Source organism: Balaenoptera borealis (genome assembly GCF_965194805.1).
Source record: "Balaenoptera borealis genome assembly, chromosome: 3".
Classification (NCBI taxonomy): domain Eukaryota; kingdom Metazoa; phylum Chordata; class Mammalia; order Artiodactyla; family Balaenopteridae; genus Balaenoptera; species Balaenoptera borealis.
The window spans coordinates 74,148,608-74,170,098 of record NC_138866.1 but is presented as its reverse complement, the minus strand read 5'-3'; the positions used below and the strand labels follow the sequence as shown (position 1 = coordinate 74,170,098).

The 21,491-nt window shown below is 49.7% G+C and overlaps 1 gene segment (V, D, J or C); it reads left to right on the top strand.

Moving 5' to 3' along the window:
- LOC309626067 (T cell receptor alpha chain constant-like) overlaps positions 1-9,327 on the top strand; it is a 28,213-nt gene extending 18,886 nt beyond the window's left edge. The window contains exons 3-6 of the C gene segment in view: positions 5,082-5,336; positions 6,918-6,962; positions 7,837-7,944; positions 8,767-9,327.
- Positions 9,328-21,491: the final 12,164 nt, after the last annotated feature.

Sequence of the window (21,491 nt, the reverse complement as noted above, 5' to 3'; positions counted from 1 at the left end):
TTAATAATAATTATCATCATCATCAACAAGGCTTTGTTATTACTAAACCTTCATTATTGTAAAGGGAAAGGGGAATGACTTCCCTGGGAAATATGAAACCTAAGAAACAAAGACCCAGGGTGCCTTGTAGAATGGTGCCCTCAAAGTCCGGTGGGTTTCAGCAGGTTAACATCAGGAAGGTTATTGCACAGACCTTACCCTCAGTGGGGATCCGGCAGTGGTAACAAGTTAAACTTTGGAGCAGGGACCAGACTAAGTGTCCAACCAAGTAAGTAATGCGGGGCAAGGGTGGACATTGACAATTAATTCTTCTTTGTCCAAGATGCTGAGTTGAGCCCAGGTATTATATTCTGTAGGATCCCAAATGTTTCTTTCCACCCATCCCAGAAAATCCTCTCATCCTGCGCTCAATGCTCAGGAAACATCCTTGGGCTACAACCTGAAGAATCATGAGTCAGGTGATGGGCAAGGAGTCCTGGACCTTTCACGAGAGGATCCAGGATACTGCTGCCCTGAGCGGGGGATTTTACTCTACTGAATTCTTGGTTTAAGGAAACCACAACCTCCAACCGAGGGCACTACAGCAGGATGAGGCAGGAGGGGAAGGATTAAGAGACAAAGTCTCAACACAGAAAATCAGAAGGTATACCTCTAAAGAGTGTGACCCTCCATCCCCTGTGAGAGACCAGTGTTTCTGCTACTGAAATAGGAGGTAGTCCAGTGAGTTTCTGTAATGGTGTCACCTGCAGTGTGAATACCAGAGGAATGACCGATAAACACACATTTGGGAAAGGAACGCAAGTGGCCATAATATTTGGTGAGTCATTCTAGGTGGCACCATTTGCAACCCCATGGGCCAGTGTCACTAATCTTTTCCCCGGAGATATTAGTATTACTATGGTAAGGCTAACTGTGGGTGTTACAACTAATTGTCTTACAGAGGCCTCTGTGAACGGGAAAAGCCACACTATCGATCTTGAAAATCTGTGTTTCTCTAGGTCAAACGCATTAAAATTTTACTCTAGTCATTCAGTGGCTAATTTTAAATGCCTTCTATGTGGCCATCAATCTATAAAATGTGAGACTGAGTATGAAGATATCTAAGATAGATGCCTGACCTGTCTCCAAATAGTATAAAAACTAGCCAAAGGGACCAAACTATTGTAAATTTAGCAACCTGAAAACCATATTAGTATCAACCAGCTGATGATGTCAAAAGGCACAGTAGAGATTCAGAGGAATGGAGTCCCGGCTGAAAAGTTGGCCTAGATGGAGAAGGTTTGATGCAGTAGAAAGGACTCGTTGAGTCTGAAGGATAGAGTAAGATCTGTTTGGGCAAAGCAAGGAGAGGAGGGGACTTCCAGGCATAAGGAACACCAAGAAAGAAGGCATGATCTTGGGAATGAACAAGGCACATGATTTTGCCCAAGTAAACACATCTAATAATGAAGTTAGATGGAGAGAAAGCCAAAGATAACTTTATAAACAATGGAGAAAAGGAATACTACAGCCTTCAAGAGAATACAGTATTGATCACAAAACTTGGTATACAGTAAATAATAATAGATCATATATAGTACTTCTATTATTATTTTTTAAATATCACATATTTCTCTGAAATGGTAAACTGAATAAATACAAATTTGCTTCAAAGCCTTAAAAAAAAAAAAAAAAAGAGAGAGAGAGAATACAGACAATTAGGGCCAGGACCAGCCACTAGGAAACTGGGAATCCAATTCAAAAATGCAGACCAGAGGTGAAGGTGGGAGGGGCCAGCTCTTTCCATGGACGGCTTGTGGCCTAGACCTCCCCCTTCTTGCTCAGTGGGCTGTAAGAGCCCATCCCTCAGAGGAGGGGAAACCTAGGCTCTCTGTAATGGAGACATTCAGAGTGGTATGGAGGTATTGCCTCCCAGATGCAATTTGCTAAGGGAACCAGAGTTTCCATTACTCCCAGTAAGTTTGTGCAGGCTCACTGCTTCCTGACGCTCACCAGAGCCTCAGTGGAACTCAGACTCAGAGTCAGTGCTGCTAACTCACATTTTGGGTTCCTGGTGCCTAAGTACCAAGAACAGATTTAGTGGTAAGGGAGCTTTCGATCACTGCTGTGCCCCTGGGGGTCTAATGCACTAGAGCCTTCGGACATGTGCTTCTGCCGTTAGTTCTGAATTTAAATGAACAGCTAGGAACTAGAATAGGTGACTTCCATACTGAAAAATTGATCCAGTCTTGCTAAGGCTACCTTCTGAGATGTCATCAGTGGTAGGAGGCGTTTATCTTGCTAAGGTGAAACAGGATGTCTCTCCTCCCAGGGCTCTGGCAGATGGACCCCTAAAGCCCTCCAAATTAACAGTGACTCATTCTTTGTTTTCAGACAAAAAGGTCTCACTAGAGGTACATGGGGTGTAAAAGTAAAAGGGGGCTTTAAAGAGTCAAGTTTAGGGATCAGTATCCAGCTTTTTTGACCAAAAGGTCTCATTAGCAGAAATTCTGCAAATCCGATGATCACTAGGCCACTTGTTTATCCAACAATTATTTCTTGAGCCCCTAGTATATGGCAGAGACCAGGGACACAGCAGTAATCTAGGGACAGGCCTTTGCTGTCACAGAGCTTACATTCCAGGGAGCCAGTGTGAAGAGTTTGGTGTAGCTGTACTCATATAGGGCATATAAAGGATTTGAGAGAGGAAATTCAAGCTCTCCAGATCATGGCAGCCCCTGAATGTCAATCCAGGAAGTGTGGGCATCATCCTATAGGCAATAGGGAGTCTCTGAATTATTTTGAACAAAAAGTGACCCGATCAGCTCCATGTTTTAGACAAGTCGTTTGGATGATGAGCTCAAAGAAGAGATTGAAGTGTGGGGAGCAGGAGAGGGTGAGTAAGAGAGGAAATCAGGGGTAGGGAAGCCGCACAGGAGAAACAACAGCCAAAATGCACATAGGGAAGCCCAAAGGGTATCAACTGGTAAAAACAAGACTTGAAAGAGGCTAAAAATCACCTCAGTTCTTCTGACTTCACTAACTGCTCTTTCATTTTGATCTCTCACTAGCAAAGTTGAGCTACAATTAGCCTGCCCCGCTATCACCCCTCACAGAACTCAAGTTGGCTTTAAGTCTCACCCTCAGCGCCTGGTGTCTTTCCTCATGGTCCGTGGCATTGCTCACTCCAGACCAATGCTGTCTGATAGAACTTTCAATGACAATGGAAATATTCTGTCATTCTTCACTGTACTATACAGTAGGCATCAGCCACATGTAGCTACTGAGCTCTTAAAATGAAGGTTTATGGTTAATTGAATTTTTAATTTTACTTGATTTTGGTTAGTCTTAATTTCAATAGCCACAAGTAGCTAAAGACGATCACATTGGACAGTGCGGTCTAGACCTTCTCCAGCCTGACACCCCCCTGGCACTAGGACTTGAGTGAGAGTTTAACCAGGACTCAAAGTTGGGCATCTGGCCCCCACAGTAACCCCCTTCCCCCTCTAAGGCCATCCTGTGTCTGGTGGCAGCTTAGCCTCTGCCTTCTTCTTGAGGCCACGTTCTCTCAGCACCTCCACACCCTTCCATGTCCCCCTCCCCGGTCCCACCCATGACCCCCGCTGATGACTAACAAATCCACTGGCGTGTGGTATTGGTTAATGGCTTCCCGTCTCTCCCCTCCCAGGAAGAGATTTACGCCATAGATCTTTAACCCACGGTGATGTCAGCCCCACAGGTAGATGGAGATCAGAGGGGAGCAGGCAGAATCCTTTGAAGCCAGAGGTTTGGATGTCGCTCACATGTGACCATGGACCCACCCCTGCTCTGCTGCTCCAGGGACAGCCCCACCACAGTCAGCTCTGCCTTGACTCACCATCCCAAGGCCATGCCAAGGGCTGATGCCCCTGGTTTGGGGTCCAGCTGGATATCTGCATTGCCAAGGCCACCCTGGCTGGCTCAGCTAGTGGGGTGCATTATGCATCACTGGTCTGCAAAACTTTGCATGCGTGGTGAGGAGCTGGGGGAGCAGAGAACCACAGGGGCAGGAAGCTGTTGTCCCAACCCTGCTGTAAACTCTCTGGGTGGCCCCAACGTGTTAATCCTCCAGGCAAAGCTCTGCTTCCTCCTCCAAGGGCAAGAGGTCTGAAAGAATAAACACTGAGGGTTGCATTAAAAACACAAAATCCTATGAAGATACTGAAGAGTCATTCTCAGCACTAAAGAAAAGCCTCCAGCAACTCCTGCTTCCTGGGGGGTGAAGAGTAGAAACTGTGTATTACTTGGCAGCACATTATTATGGCAGTCTCCTGGTAGTATCAAGAGCTACAATTACTAAAATTATGTCAGTATTTCACAGTTTATTAAATATAATTTATATGGAGAAACTCTCATGGCTTCTCAGAATAGCCTGGTTAGGAAAGTGGATGAGGCAACATCCACATTTGACAGATGAAATTCCTGAGACTCAGGGAGCGGGTGTGAATTGCTCAAGGCCTTGTGTCTAGTAAATGGTAGAGCCAGGGCTTGGATGCAGATGTTCTGATTTAGCGTCTAAAACTTTTATCAGTGAGAGAAATCTCCTGGTGATGCGACCGATCTTCCAACTTCATGCCAGCCTATCATAAAGCTCACATTCCTGTCAATGCCCAACCTTAGTGGGGGAGACCACCCCGGATTCTAAGACGTATGGTTTGCTTTGCTGGACATCTTTTCTACGCTCGCTTTGTCCTGTCAGAACTATGTTGTTGCTTACTGTGCCTACTGAGCTTTGAGGAAGTTCCCTTAAGCAGAAGAGTGGGCAGTATACTTAAGTAGCCCTGCATTTCTGGTTTCCTTGAATGGCAGGCAGGGCCTGGCAGAGAGCATTCACTAAGAGCCTGGCCTCTTGGCCAGGACTCATGGTTTGTGCCTGTCCCTGAGTCCCGTCTGTTGCAAGCTGCTGGTGTCTACAATGTTCTTTCCCATCTAAAGCCTGACAAATGTGACTTGTCAGCCCTACAGAGCCCCACTCTTGCCCATCACTGGCATCTGGACTCAGGCCTGGGTTGGGGCAAGGAGAGAAACGAACATCTCCTAACCCGTGTCTTTTGGGTCTACAGATATCCAGAACCCCGACCCTGCCGTGTACCAGCTGAGAAGCTCCAAATCCAGCAACACCTCCGTCTGCTTATACACCGATTTTGAATCTCAAACCAATGCGTCACAAGTCACGAGGCCCGTGGTGTATAGCTCAGACAGCACCGTGCTGGACATGGGAGCCCTGGGTTCCAAGAGCAACGGGGTCGTGGCTTGGGACAGCAGGACCGATGTGGGATGCGAAGACACCTTCAACCAGACCTTCTACTCCAACTCAGGTGAGTGCAGCCTTGGTGCCGGTCTAAGCTGAGTCTCCTCCTTCGAGAGGCCCGGCTGTGCTCGGGGCTCGGGTCCTTGGTATCTAAAAGCTGCTCTGATTGGTGGTCTCAGCCTCATCAATTGTCAGCAAAGCCCCCTCCCCTCTCTTTACTGAGCACCAGTGAATCCCATGCCGGCAGGCCACAGGACGTCCTGGGCAAAGAGCAGAGGGGGAGAGGCGAGGGGCACACCGGCCCTGAGGCTCACCCACTCTGAGTCCCACCACCACCACCCCCCCGCCCCCGGCTCCGCTCAGTCCCTTACTGCTCCTCCAGGCCCCGCCCTGATGCACTTCTCCAAGATCCCTCCCCTTATTTCTCCCTCTCTGCCAAAGGTCTCTCCCAGCTCCTAACCTCACTCATTCATTCATTCATTCACTCAGCGATCACTGATTTGTGCATGTACAACATGCCAGTTGCTGCCATGGAGGAGCAAACACATCAGATGAGGGGTCTGCCCTGAGCAAGCCCCACTCCCGTTGCGGGAGACCAACCATCAGCAAGTGGAAATCGAAAGAACTCCAGATTGTAATATGTGCTTTAACTTGGAGTTGGGGAAACAGCCACCTTAGGGACAAAAGTCACAGAAGGGCTCTCTGGGGAAATGCTATTTGAGCTGAGATTTCAAGGCTAAGAAGGTACCAGCCATGCCAAGGGCAGAGAAAGGACCCTATAGAGGCCTGAGCCAGGAGCTCAGTGAGAAAGGAGAAGGGCAGGAGGAAATGAGATGGAAGAGGTAGGCAAGGGCCACATCACAGGGCCTCACCCATCATGAGAGGGAGACACTGTTCTAGGTACAATGAGAAGCTGTTGATTGGCTATAAACAGGGGAATGACATCCAATTTACTTTTTTTAAAAATCACTCTGACTGCTGAGTGGGAAATGGATTGTAGGAGCCAAGAGTAGAAGCAGAAAAGAAGCCCTTGCAGCAGAGAGATGATGGAGGCCAGGACGGGCTTGTGGCAGGGGAGTTAAATGCCCATGCCCAACACTATTTGGGATCCAAACGTAGAACCATGCAGGGATGAGAAGGAAAAGGGGGCATCAAGGAAGGTGGCTGGATTTTATTTCTGAGCAGCTGTGTCAATGGTAATGCTGTTTACTGAGTCAGAGAAAACAAACAAACAAATTTGGGATGCAGGGGTCAAAACTTTGTGGAACACATGAAAGCATCTATACCCCTCATGGCACTTGTCACTGTGTCTGTTTTACTTCCTCTATCAGACTCCAGACTGGAACTCGCCCAAAGGGCAGGGTATAACAGCTCCTTAGGGCCTTGTGTCATGTAACATGCGTTTAGCACAACCAGTGTTCATTAAGTGAATAAAATGGTGCCCAGAAGCCAGGGTGTTGGTCCTTCAGGGACCACCGCCATCATTCAGTGGCTCATCCCAGCAGGTGCCCATATGGAACAGGTTCTCTCCAGATCTCTGCACAAGGAAGAATGGAGAGGCTGGAGACATTCACCAGCCCAACTTCTGGGGTGGGAGAGTCAGCACGCTCGGGACTCTAAGAAAAATTTCTTTGTTTGTTCCTTTTAGGAATTCCCTGTGATACCAAGATAGTAGAGAAAAGCTTTGAAACAGGTAAGGGAGGGGTCTATCCTGGCCTCACACAGGTTTGTGGAGGCGATGAACCCACAATTATTGGGATGGGATAGAGATGATGAGAAGGGATGTGTGGATCTAGGAACGAAGTTCTGAGGAACAAGAACAGCCGTCCGAGCCCTGGTCAGAGCTGCCTGGGGACATTCTTAAATCCCTAGATTCCTCTCTCCATCTCTAATTTTCTTTTCCACTCTAAGTACTTTGAGGATGAGTCTAGTTTTACTAGACCAGTGACTCACTCCTAGGCCTCTGTATTCCTTTCAATGGCTCCACTGTCAGCACAGCTCAAGAGAGCTTCTGGGTGGCCCAGGTGTGAAATCTCTGACCAGTGTTTGTGAAGCCCTAGACTAACCAGGTCACTCTGAAGACATTTTCCCTCCACAGCCAGGGGGTTTTGCCTTCTTTCAAGAAGAGCAGCAGAACTCATGTAGGCGGTGACCTTGTCTCTCAAAGATCCCCACCACTCCTCACCACCTACCCTGGGCCCATATTCATTGCCATTTGAGCCATTTGTACTGAGTCATCCGTCTTGTGGTTCAGCCACTAGATTCTCACGAAGGGGCCCAGACCCAGGGGGCTGTGTGTGATAAGTTCTGAGCGCCCACCATCCCCATCCACGGAGGGGCTCAGAAATAAAACAAAGAGTCAATGCAGTCAGTGTTTCCCTTTGGAAATGAAATGCTGTTGACCCTGGAGGGATGTACAAATATGTTTATGAGGGGATGTGCACCAAAGCTCAAAGGGAGAGGCAGATCCGGGCGCTGACGCCCACCCCACTCCCCACCCTGCTTTCGGTGTCACGGGGGCTGTGCAGACCTGTGCCCATGACCGCTGTGGCCCCTCGGTTTTGCAGATATGAACCTAAACTTCCGAAACTTGTCAGTGATCGGGTTCCGTGTCCTCCTCCTGAAAGTGGTCGGGTACAACCTGCTCATGACGCTGCGGCTGTGGTCCAGCTGAGGTGAGCCGGCATCTCAGCCGGGCGGTGGGGTCTGGGGGTCTGGGGGTGGGTCCCCAAAGCTAACGTCCCCCAGGCTCTTGCTTTTAGGTCCTAAGTCTGGGCCCACCAGACTCCTCCTTTTTTTTCCTGTTAGGAGTTCCCCTTGTTAATAGCAATGGCCCAAAACACTTGATAAACACAATACACTCCTCAGGTGACATTATTCACCTCGCTTGAGCCATGTCTCCCCTACAAAGTACGAGGAACAGTTGTTATTACCCTCATTTTGGAAATGAAGAAACTGAGGCCAAGTAATATCAAGGGCCACACAGCTAATGAGGGAAACTTAGGAGAAACTTAGGACCCAGACTCATTCATACCCACATCTTCTATCGTATCCCTTTCGCTGCAAATCCTAAAAGGGCGGCCCCCAATTCCTTTCCTCAGGCCCTCTGACCCCAATATGGTGAGACGGTATTGTATTCATTATCCACCTTAATCCTGGCTAGAGTCTCCAGACCCTTCTCCCCCAGTACCCCAGGTCATCCCACTGACAAGACCATCCCATCAAAAAGAACCCGGGGGGTTTCCCTGCTGGCACAGTGGTTAAGAATCCGCCTGCCAATGCAGGAGACGTGGGTTCGAGCCCTGGTCCGGGAAGATCCCACATGCCGCGGAGCAACTAAGCCCGTGCGCCACAACTACTGAGCCCGTGTGCCACAACTACTGAAGCCGGGATCCATTGGCTCCTAGAACTCTACAAACAGAGGCATCCCCATCACATCCCTAACTGTGCTGCATCTCCTCAGTATGCAGCCTGACTTGTGTTCTTTCTCCTCCCAGGTCTCCAAGAACGTGAGAGCCCCGTGCTCCCTCTCCCCTTGTTCCTTGTCGCCCCTCCTCTCCCTCTTCAAGCAGAGAGGTGCACTCTCTGCCCCCGTGGACAAGAAGGCTCCCTCCACCTCTCTGGCCCCACTGGCAATACCACCAACTGGAGCCTACCAGATATTCATGATCAAGACGCTGAAGAGCTGCCCAGCACTGCCGCCACCCCCTCTGTTCCCTCACTGCTGCTTGTCACAGCCTGGCATTCTCGGCAAAAACGGAGGCCGCTGCAGCCTCTCCTGGCTGTGGGGAAACTCCCTCCCCGCCCCGCCCCTCCCAGAGACTGCCTCTGATGTACCACTGAAGGATGGTTCCCAGTGGGTTCTCTTGGGCTCTAGCTCCTGGAGAATGTTGTGTGCTGTTTATATTTTTTACATAGTGTTCATAAAGAAATACATATCACCCCTTTTCCCAAGATGTGGGGGAGATTATCTCATGATCTAGGCCCTGCTCTGCTTGTGTATCTGAACCACGTTGCATATTCTGCTGCCATGGCTTCATTAAAAGCAATTTGGAAGAGCAGAGGCTGTGCTCCTGCTTGACTGGATTTGGTCGGGATCGTCTTCGGCCTGCTGTGGGTCACTAGCTGGGCAGAAAGAAACCAAGGCACTTGTCCATGATGACGTTCAGGGAGCCTAACTCAACAAGCTGCTTCATGGAAAAACCTCTAAAAAATTCCACTTAGAAGGCTGGACTGGGGGCCAGGTGAACCCGCTGAAAAGCTCGGGTCCCTGCTCTTCCACGGGGCCACCCGTAGCAGGAGGCCCATGTACCTGGGTGGTAATGACCTGGAGTTGAAATTTGGCAGACAGGGACCACATAGCAAGTGTCCCCAAAAGGCCACCCACTGTCTCCTGCCCTGAAGGGACAGTTCCTTTGCCTTTCCTTTCAGACTGGATTCCCGTTGAAACAGTGCATTGACCTACAAATTCATGGCTGGGAACCACCCACCATTCCACTGCCTGGGTCCCAACCCAAGGCCACCATTCCACTGCCTGGGTCCCAACCCAAGGCCCAGCCCATTGGAGTGCCCAGTCTAGGAGTGGGGGAAGCGGGTAGAAGATTTTGACCCTAGCCACACTTTCTACTCCCACCACCCTGGATGTGAGAATGAGAAAAGCAGAGATGAGCTCTCTCCCCGCAAGCCCAGGGACTCAGCCAAGGAGAGTAGAAGTCTCAAGCCCTCACCTAGAGCACAGGTGACGGGATCCCCTGGGGCCCCTGGGGTTCTCCTGAGCCTCCTGCTGCCTCAGCATCTTTCCTGGGGTCATGGACGCTGATGGGAACACCCCTCAGAGACCACTCAGCCATCCACTTCACAATTACCACGATCAAGACTGAAACCCAGTGCTAAACAATTCCCAGGGCAGTAGGGGAGGGGGGGTAGGGTCCCATCCTCAAATACCTGTACAGTTCACCTGTGTGTCTCTGACCACACAGCCAGAAACATGCAAATCCTTCCAGCTACAATTCAGGCCTGCTTCTTATCACAGGGATGGAGCCACCAGCTCGAAAGGTAACCTAGGCATGTCCCTCCCCTCTGTGAGCTCCAGGGTCACCACCTGTAAAACCTATGTCACATAGGACTGGAGGCTGCCTCAGCTCCCTGCATCTCTGATTCTCTGGCTTCTATAGAAGTAAAAACCATGTCCATCTCCAGAGCCCTCCCGAGGGTAGTCACAGGAACCCCAGTTCTCTCTGAGCGGCCTCGTGTGCAGCCTAAATACAAGTGCCTTTAAAGATCACTGAAGCGAAAGGTCTCAGAGGAAGTCCCATCATAGCAGGTCACTCTCACACACAGGAGAACAGGCACCACCTGTGGGGAACCCAAAACTGCCTCCTCATCAGTCTAACACAGTGCTGGAGATTCCACCATTGGGAATTTCTTTTAATTAAAGCATTCACTTCCCCATATTAAATGAAAATGCCCCTAGGGGTGGGGGGTTAACAGAGCAAGCCTTTATCAACTGTGAAAAACTCCCAGGCAACTTAGTCTGTCTTTTTGTTCCTCCTCCTAAAATAGTAATTCACTTTGGTCTGTACACAAAAGATCCAAGCAAGGGATGTGTGGGTGACTGGGGAGACAGGTCTGCCCCTGAGAGTTGGCTGCAAAGATGCTGAGGATGAAGGGGACATGGGGCTCAGGGCAGGGGACAGGAGCAGGGACCCTGGAAGGCAGTGAAGGGGCCGAAGACAGGCCCCTCCAAGAACCTCAGAGGAGGTCCGGGCTGGAGGAGGCCAAGGGAGCGTGTGCAGTCGCACCGGCCCAGGGCCCTCAGGTGGCAGGGCCCCTTGATCACTGGACCCCTAAAGCTACCCGAGAACCTATGAGGGGATGCGGCAGCGCGGCTAGGGATCCTCCCAGACCCACGGAGGCAGCAAGGCCTGCTCCTTCCAGGCCCAGCCCAAGCTGAGGGTGACAAGGTCTCAGTCAGGTAAGAGGCCATCTGGAAAGCAGGGTCAGCACCACCCCTGAGCAGTTTCCATCTCAAACCAGGGGTTCCTCAGTCCCAGCAAGAACTTTCTCTCAAGTCTGAGGCTGTTAAGCCTAAAGTCAATCGGGGCCAAGCCAGAGGGCAGAGCAGGAGCAAGCAGGTGTGTGAGGGGTGGTGCAGAGTCCACTCACCTGTGTCCACTCTGTTCTCATGTCTGGCCCAGGCCCCACCGGGGGTATCAGAGGGGATTAAAGTGGTCTTTGTGAGGGGGCCTGGGGAAGGGTGCCTACGCCCACCAGGAGGGTCAGCGCTGGGCTGAGGGCCACTGTAGCAGGTCCCTCAGTGCAGTAAGGGACCCGGCATTGTTCAGCGTGGAGGGAAGAGGCTGCTGAGGAAACCTGGAGACATGGTCATCAAGTCCCTGAGACTTGCCCAGCCCTGAAGAACCCTAGTCCCCATGAGCAGGGGCCAGCCTCAAGGAGGGAAGGCCATGCCATCCCGGGGGAAGTGGGTCACCAAGGCCAGCTGTAGAACACATTTCTCTGGACAGACACCCTACTGCTCCAAAAGGCTTTAAGCACAGGCCAACCCTGGAGGCAGAAGAATGGACCAAATGACTTCTCATGACCCCAGGCCTAAGATTCTAGAACACTCTCTGACACTTCACCCAGAGACCTTCCCCCTGAGTACAACTGAAATCACAGGTCAGACAAGAGAAGAGCAGGCTAAGCCAGTATGTGCTTCAGGAACACTTGGGTGGGGTCTTCAGCTCCACCAGAGCGACCCCTCTGCCCTGACCCACCATTGGAGAGGCAGCCATCTGAGTCTCAAAGGATTGTTTACCCTCTTGGTTTGCCCATAGAATCCAACTCCCCTGGGGTCACATGTAAAGCCTTTAACAGATATCACCTTAGCCATCAGGTAACATCTCAGCAAAAAAATCCATTCAACTATGTGCTCCTTGGGATGGAAAGTGTATCTTGTTCATCCGTGTGTCTGCGACACCTCGCACAGTGCCTGGCACACAACCAATGCTTAATATACACTTAAGCAGCAAGTGAACAAATAAATGATTAGTACCATCAGGCACTGGGGAAGGAGCCAAGTTGTATATGTGTGTACGGGTGTGGGGAGAGCATAAGAAAAAAGAAAGTGGGGATTAATAGATGAGGTGGCCGGGTGAGCCACTATTTCACAATTTAGCCATGAGCTAAGAGTAACCAACCTGTCAAGAACTATCAGGAAGGGGCTTCCCTGGTGGCGCAGTGGTTAAGAATCTGCCTGCCAATGCAGGGGACAGGGGTTCGAGCCCTGGTCCAGGAAGATCCCACATTGCCACGGAGCAACTAAGCCCGTGCGCCACAACTACTGAGCCTGCGCTCTAGAGCCCGTGAGCCACAACTACTGAGCCCGCGCGCCTAGACCCCGTGCTCCACAAACAAGAGAAGTCACTGTAATGAGAAGCCCATGCACCGCAACAAAGAGTAGGTGCACAGCAAGGAAGACCCAACACAGCCAAAAATAAATAAATAAAATAAATTTAGAAAATAAAATAAAATAACTACCAGGAAAAGCAAAACCTGAGTGATGGTCCCTTGGCCAGTGCAGCCCCAGGCGGGCACTCATCCAATAGAGCCTAGAGGATGGTTACTCTGGAAAAGCACACAGGGCTTCCAGGCGTCAGCCCTCCAGTCACTGAGGCACCATACCAAGGTCCAGGGCTGGAGGCCACATTACCCTCCACCTCACTTCCTCCAGTGTCCTATCTTAAAACTCCTTCTCCAATCTACCTCCGGGAGCAATGTGTGGGGAAAAAGAACTTCTGACTGATGGGTGGGTCTGGGGAAGGGCAGCAAGCCGTGTGCAGACCCAGTGCCGTCACTCTGTTTAAGTACACTGATGAGCCAGGAGACTGCGGCGGCCAGTGCCCTGCCTCTGTGTAAGGCCACCTGCGATTCAGGCATAGTTTCACCCAGACACACACATGCGTAAGGTTTCCTCTGACTATCACACGGAGAGCTATATTTTGAAATTAATAATCAGGTCAGACATTGAGTCAGTAGCCAGAAGTAGGACAGGAAGTGGAAAAAAGTCTACCACTTCCGTGCAGATGTTCTGGGGGCCTGGGGCGGCCCCTCCCATTTCCATGACGTCATGGCTGCCGCGAGGGGCAAATGGGGCACCGTTTGAAGCTCTCCCGCAGAAGCCACATCCTCTGGAAAAAAGAGTTTAAAATTCTGAGTTACAGATAGCATCACCCTAGGCCACGTGCCGCCGGGGCCGGGAGGGCTGGGCCGTTACACCACCACGACCGCAGGTGCGACAGGAAGGCGGTGGGCGAGCTGGGAGGGGCTGGCGGGGCCCTGGCAACGGCACCCACGCCCACAGCAGGCCGGGGAGGTGCTGCACACCCCACTGCGAGAAGCAGCCCCGCCCCGCCTCTCCCACCCCCCCACCAACCCAGCCCGAAGATCAAAGCTTGATCTCACCCGATCACACCCTTTCTTAATACGGGACAGGCCCTCTAGGCTATGTCCGGCCCGCCGTCCCCGGGAGGTGTGGGGTCGCATCCGCCCCCCCTACACACAGCTGGAACTGGTTCTCCGAGGAAGGCCCCCGCTCCAGGTCAGCGCTGAAGTGCAGGGTGATGGCCGTGAAGGACATCTGCCTCTCAGAGGCCAAGGAGACCAGGATTCAGGAGGCCAGGAGATGGGGAGCCGCAGAAGGAGAACCAGAACCTGAGACCCGAAGAACGGCGGTGCTTGGACGTCCTGCTCTGTGGTAGTGTCCCCGGCCACCCACCTGGGGGCAGCAGCACTCCACCAAAGAGGCCTCTTCTCCCTTTTCTGCTTATTCTAAGGAAGGAAAGCCCCCAATGCTTAGGAAAACCTCCTTTCAGAGGAAAATAAAAGGACAGGAGACTTCACTCCAGGAGCCGAGCCCCTGCCCTTTGCCCACCACTGCGTAGGGTTCCGGCCCAAATGATCCTGTCACATCCCTTGGAGGAGAGAGGGTTTAGGGTCTGGCCGGGCAGACAGCAGGGGGCACTACCTGCCCAGGATCACCAGGCTCCCTCATCCAGAGCACTAGAAAGGAGTCCCCCGGGAGGGGCTGGGGGAGCCCCTGGGATACTGGAGAGCCCTCTGGATTCCTAAGCAGGGAGCCTGGGCTGGCGGCCGGGATCCACCACTGCCTCCTGCCCTGGGCAGCTCACTAACCGCCCACAGCCTCAGTTTCCCAGTGGGGTCAGTGCTCTCTCACAGGGCAGTTTAAGAACCAAGGCTCCTCTCACAGTGCATACCTGCCAAGTGCCAGACACAGGCCAGGCCCTGGGGATTCAGCCTCTGTACAAAATACATGACTCCGCACAGATGAAGCTCAAGAACAGGCAAAACTAATCACCAGTGATGGAAATGGGAACAGTGGATGACTCTGGGGTAGAAGGACTGACTGGAAAGGGGCACGAGGGAAGTTTCCAGGTGGTGGAAGTGTACTGCATCTTGATCTGGGTACACAGGTGTATACACGTGTCAAAATGACTCCAACTGCACACGTAAGATTTGTGCATTTTAGCATATGTAAATTATATCTCAATAAAGTACTGTTCCCGTTAACACACACACACACAGTTTCAGCTTAGTAAGCTGAAATGCAAATATAAGGGAATGCCCACAAAGGTGAAGAGATCCTGCGAGTTGAGCTGGATCAAACTGGACCACCACGCTGAGATGAAAGTGGGGCTGATGCTTCGCTAGGCCAGTGCCCAGGTGAGCCTAGGCCTCCCAGCCCCACCAGCGGATTGCCACTTCTCCCCTCACTATGGGCCCAGGAGCTTCTGGTTACACCCTCATGTGCATTTTCTTGCTCCCTCCACGGCTTCCAGCTTCCGGGAGAGCTTGATGGAAGGGAAATGGCAGAACTGGGAGGCACTGGCAAGGCTGTAGCCAATTTTCTGACAAAAGCCAACACTCCTAGCCCCAGAGCACTCCAGGCGGCCCACACTCCTCTCATTGCAACATCACCGAACACTCTGTCTTCTTATCGCCCCTCTCACCCTCTGGGGGCCTCTCTGCCTTCAAAAGGGCCCCCTTGAGCCCTGGCTGAACATAAGGTCTGAAGGAATGAAGGCAGACCACCCTCCGGCAGGCAGTTTCTCTGGGCAGCCGTCGTCCCAGGCCAGAACACCCTCCATCATTCCAGGGAGGTTTCACCACCTCTGGGAAAAGGTCAGCCCATTCTCCCTGTTTGCTTTGGAAATGCGGGCACACTCCCATTGCGGAGGCAATAGGATCCAGAGGAGAGAGCCCTGCCATTTTCAAATTCTTTTAAAAATCCCACTGAGACACAGAAAGGGTGCTTGTCTACCCTCTCCCTGAACCGCCCACACAAAATTCAGCCAAGGAGAAAATAAGAAACCATTAGGGGAAGAGCATATAAATGCGAGACAAGGCTGGCAGGACTTCAGAGAGTTTAAGGAGATGAAGGACTGTGGTTCAGAGAGTGGTCAGCAACTGGTCTCCATTTCATGCTTCCAGCCTTGATGGGAAGAAACTGGGTTAACATGAAACAGGTCTTCTTTCCAGTGGAGACAGCAAGACACTATTTTTAGCAAACTCTAGGGCATCCTTGCTTCTTGCTGGCCCAAATTATTCCAGTGATTTACCAAGAGACGGGGGTGGGGCGACATCCTTATCTGGAATCTTTATGAAGAATGTCATGCATCTGTGCAACACCAAAGCAAACATGATCTGGCTTTGACCTTCACAGAAAAGCTAAGCAGTAGGCAGAGTATGATCTCCCCCTTTCACAAATGGGGAAAGAGGTGAAGTGGCTCACTTGCCATCATGGTGAACGAAGCCCACATCAGCACTAGACTCGGTCCCCAGGCTTTCCACCAAGCCCTGTGGACACCAGGCTTTCCACCAAGCCCTGTGGACACCCAAGTCCCAGGTGGTTCCAGATGCAGCCATCACAGAGGAAAGAGCAGGAAAAGACGAGGTCTCAGGACCCCCTCCCAAGACCGGTGTCTTATATTCTGCCTGCATGTCCCTTCCCTCTTCCATGACTCTGCCCCTCTTTGATCACTCTTTAGGATTACAGAAGAATGGCAAAGCAGAGGCCGGTACATTTAGGAGACACTCCTTCAGTAAATGTTGATGTTAGTCATCTCCTGAGGGAATACTTTCTGCACAAGCAAACTCCACTACTCAATCATATGGCAACAAGAGTTAGTAAAGTAATACCTAGATACACTCCGGCCAGCCAGTCCGATGGCTGATTCTTACTCAGCTGTCAGATTTCAGCCTAAATGTCTCCTACTTAGAGAGGCCTTTCCTGACCACTGTGTCTGAGCAGCTCCCTCCCCATCTCCACTCATGATCACTTCATACAGTTTATGCCCTTCACTCCACTTCATAACAACACGATTCTATTTATGTGCTAATTTGGCTCTCTTCCCAACTCGAATGTAAGGCTCAGAAAGGGAAGTGCCTTGTCTGTTCTGATCACCTCTGCATGGCCAGTGCCTGGCAGAGCAGGTGCACAAATATTTTTTAACTAAATGATGGAGTAATAGAAAGGAGGCGCTTCCCCACCAGATGTCTCTTATTAACACCCTGAAAGTAGATGGGGTAAAACGTCGATGAGGGCTTCCCTGGTGGCACAGTGGTTAAGAATCTGCCTGCCAATGCAGGGGACACAGGTTCGAGTCCTGGTCCGGGAAGATCCCACATGCCGCGGAGCAACTAAGCCCGTGCGCCACAACTACTGAGGCTGTGCTCTAGAGCCCGAGAGCCACAACTACTGAGCCCGAGTGCCACAACTGCTGAAGCCTGCGTGCCTAGAGCCCGTGCTCCGCAACAAGAGAAGCCACCGCAACGAGAAGCCCGCGCACTGCAACAGAGAGTAGCCCCCGCTCACCGCAACTAGAGAAAAGCCCACGGGCAGCAACGAAGACACAACGCAGTCAAAAATAAATAAATAAAATAAATAAATTTTTAATAAATAAAACGTCGATGATTGTTGAAGCTGAATGTTGGGTATCTGCAAGTTTATCTCGTGTGTGTGTGTGTGTGTGTGTGTGTGAAATAAAAAATTTAAAAACAAAGTTGTTCATCCCTGGGATGAAAAAGGCAGAGCAGATCTGAATAGCAGACCCTAGGGATGTCTCTAGGGACATCTAGGGAGTCCCTCAGGATGTCTCTCTCCAGAGAAAGAGGAAGACCTGACGTTGGCCACCACAGTCCTTTAGCAGAAAGCCAGTAAAACTGGACGTGCAGCTGAGGGAGAAAAGCAGTATGTGTGGACAGTTCTCCGTGTTTCTGACAACTGCTCTGAGGGTACATTTGTAGAGCAGTTGCATTAACAAGGTACTTTCACTTACGTTTTGTTGGAACAACAGTGTGAAGTATTATTATCCCCATGCTTGTTATATTATTTATCTCACTCAGAGCCTAATCCAAATGCTTTGGAATCAGACAGAAATAAGATTCAAAACCTAACACTACAGTCTGAGCTTCCATTTCCTCATCTGGAAGAGGAGAATACCACCTCCCTCCTCATGGGATTACAGGGAAACATAAATAACAGAAGGACACTTAATACCATGCCACACATATGGTAGGCCCTCAGTGGTAGCTACTCATTCCTGGACCAAAGTTGTGCCTTATCTTTGGTAATCCCACACCTGCCCTATGTAGCACGGTGCCTGGGTGCCTAATTATTGGCTAAATTTTAGAGTCAAAACAAAAGGTCCACAGAAGGTCAACAGGCTGTAAGTGGCAGAACAGGTCCTTGAATCAACACCTTCAGGGCAAGCAAAGTGCTTTCGGCAGCACCGGGCTACCTATCTAAGGTCTTGAAAATACACCTCTTTTTCATCCCATTGACAGAAGTTTTGCATAAGCTTGAACCCACCTATTAATTGAACCTAAGCAAAATATTTTCTTTAGTTCCTCAGAAGTCCTCCTCTTTTTTTCTCATTCCCTCGTCTAAGATCCTTGTTCTGTGAAGTGTTGTTTCCTCACGCAGGAAAAAGCCATTTTTAATATTTGCTTAATGTTTTGAAATTAACTGTAGTTAGAAAGTTATACAGCACTCAAACTTCAGAAGCCCAGAGCCGCAAGCCAAGATGGGAGGACACAGTCACACTGAGTTTGTACACGAGCTCCCCAGCCCCTGGTAACCACCAGGGCTAGTTCACTGAGCCTCCAAAACCAGAGAGCAGGCCTCTCTGACCGCCCCAAGTATGTTCAACCATCATAACAAAAGTGTTTTGAAGCCTAAGATGAAAGGATGTGATCAAAGAGGCCAAAGGTATTGGCTGCTAAAAGAAGAAAACACACGAGATGGTTTCCATGTGATAGGGGGCAGGAAATGTGTGGGCAGGAGGTGCTGAGGGCCAGGCTTCCAGCCACTGCAAAGAATGGCAGGGAACAGACCATGTACAGTGGTGTGGCAAATGGCCCCCGGCCCCACAAAAGAGCACAGAAAATAAACCCACCCCGTAAAGATGCTGAGCTAGAGGCAGCAGCAAATGCTACAATATAGCTCACCCTGTGCCGTAGTACTCAAAATCCACTCTTGCAGCATGCTACACTGGGCACCCAGGACAGGCACCATCACAACACAGCCAGTGGGTATTAAGAAAGATCCAGGGACTTCCCTGGTGGCACAGTGGTTAAGAGTCCGCCTGCCAATGCAGGGGACACGGGTTCGAGCCCTGGTCCAGGAAGATCCCACATGCCACGGAGCAACTAAGCCCGTGCGCCACTACTGAGCCTGGGCTCTAGAGCCCACGAGCCACAACTCCTGAGCCCACGTGCCACAACTACTGAAGCCCATGCACCTGGAGCCTGTGCTCTGCAACAAGAGAAGCCACCGCAATGAGAAGCCCGCACACCACCACGAAGAGTAGCCCCGGCTCGCAGCAACTGGAGAAAACCCACATGCAGCAATGAAGACCCAACACAGCCAAAAATAAACAAATAAATAAAATTAAAAAAAAAAAAAAAAAGAACCAGACTGGAAGATGCATCAAATGAAAAGATTACCCATCCTGATTTAGTGCCTCGCATCTACCATGTCTTTAGTTACTTCAGCTAAAAAAAAAACAAACAAAAAACAAAAAACACACATAAGAATCAGAAACTCTGAGACTTCCCTGGCCGTCCAGTGGTTAAGACTCCACCCTTCCAATGCAGGGGGTGTGGGTTCGATCCCTGGTTGGGAACTAAGATCCCGCATGCCACACAGCGCAGCCAAAAAAAAAAATCAGAAACTCAATTGGTGGTTGGGGGGCAGTAGTAATGCAGTTTTTAAACTTGAATCATTTCACAGGTAATTCTCCTACATGTAGAGTTGAGAACCACTGAACAAGTGAACAGAAGACTAAAAATGAGTTGTAATGAGCTTTTAACTAAATTTAAACTCAAGACTCCAAAAGCTGTCTATAGGCTTCTGCCTTATCGCAAATGGTGAAAAGACACACCAAAGATGAAGGTTTCCCACTGGCTTGGGTAAATCACCTCTGAGATAACAGCTAACCCAATTAAGTGGGAGCTTAGTATCTACCCCATATATCTCAAGGTCACTGACATACATTAAAGTTTGTATATTAAAGGCTCTGAAAACTGTAATGTCTTCCTTGACAAAATTATCACTATTATTCCCAGTTTTCCACCCATTTATCTTGAAGTTCAGATGCTTTTCTTATTCAAAATACCTGTTTACCAATCTACACTAAAAATAATTCATAAGCCTCCTGATAAAGGTACAAATGTGTACATAAAAGTTTTTTTTTATTTACATCTTTATTAGAGTATAACCTCTTTACAATGGTGTGTTAGTTTCTGCTTTATGAATCAGTTATACATATACCTATGTCCCCATATCTCTTCCCTCTTGCGTCTCCCTCCCTCCCACCCTCCCTATCCCACCCCTCTAGGTGGTCACAAAGCACCAAGCTGATCTCCCTGTGCTATGCGGCTGCTTCCCACTAGCTATCTATTTTACGTTTGGTAGTGTATATGTGTCCATGCCACTCTCTCACTTTGTCCCAGCTTACCCTTCCCCCTCCCCGTATCCTCAAGTCCATTCTCTAGGAGGTCTGCGTCTTTATTCCCGTCTTGCCCCTAGGTTCTTCATGATTTTTTTTTTTTTTTTTTTAAGATTCCATATATATGTGTTAACAGACGGTATTTGTTTTTCTCTTTCTGACTTACTTCACTCTGTATGACAGACTCTAGGTCCATCCACCTCACTACAAATAACTCAATTTTGTTTCTTTTTATGGCTGAGAAAATGTGTACATAAAAGTTTTAAAGCATATTCAATTACTCAGTCATCGTTTAGTGAACTAGCATCCCTCGGAATGGCAAACCATGGCCCAAGCACCAACAGCTTGCTTTTGTGAATAAAGTTTTACTGGAACATTGCCAGGCCATTCATTTAAGAAAAAGCTTGCCGACTCTTAATCTAGAGCTACTTGCAAACTTTTAGTGTGTATCAGAGTTACATGGAGAGCTAAGAAACACAGAGGTCCAAGTTCATTACCAAGTTCCCAGGTAATTGTGAGATACACCAAAATTTGAGAACCCCTGCTCTGGATGGGTGCTTCTCAAACTTGAATATGACCATGAATCACCTGCTGACCACGTTAAAACAAAGATTCTGCTTCAGGAGGGTCTGGGGTGGGCTTGAGAGTCTCTTTTTCAAATAAGCTCCTAGGTTATGTCAATACTGCTGGTCAACAGGCTACGTTTTGCATAGCAAGAATCCCGAGCATCACATCTCCAATTTGGCTGCACGTTAGAATCTCCCGGCTAGTGGTACAAAGTGCAGATGCCACCCCCGAAGATTTGTATTTAATTGGTCTGGGGTGTGCCCTGGGCATTGAGATTTCGTTTTTAAGTTCCCCAAGCGATTCTAATGTGCAGCCAAGTTGGGAAACCTCTAGAGCACAACTCACCATCTCAGCAGTCAGCTAAATTTAAATAGTGGAATCCTCAACATAGCTTATTTCCTGTACATAGCACCCAAGATGGAAATAGGGTTGCTACCACAATACATATAAATATGTCTAGACTTCAGCCAGCAGACCTATTGTTCCACCCAAGTGTGTCATGAACTCTGATCTTAAGCAAGTTATAAATCGGAGCTTCAATTTCTTCGTCTGTCTAATGAGGATTGGAACCCCTGAGATAATGGTAAGAACAAAATGAGAGAACATTTGTGAAGGTGGTTGGAAAG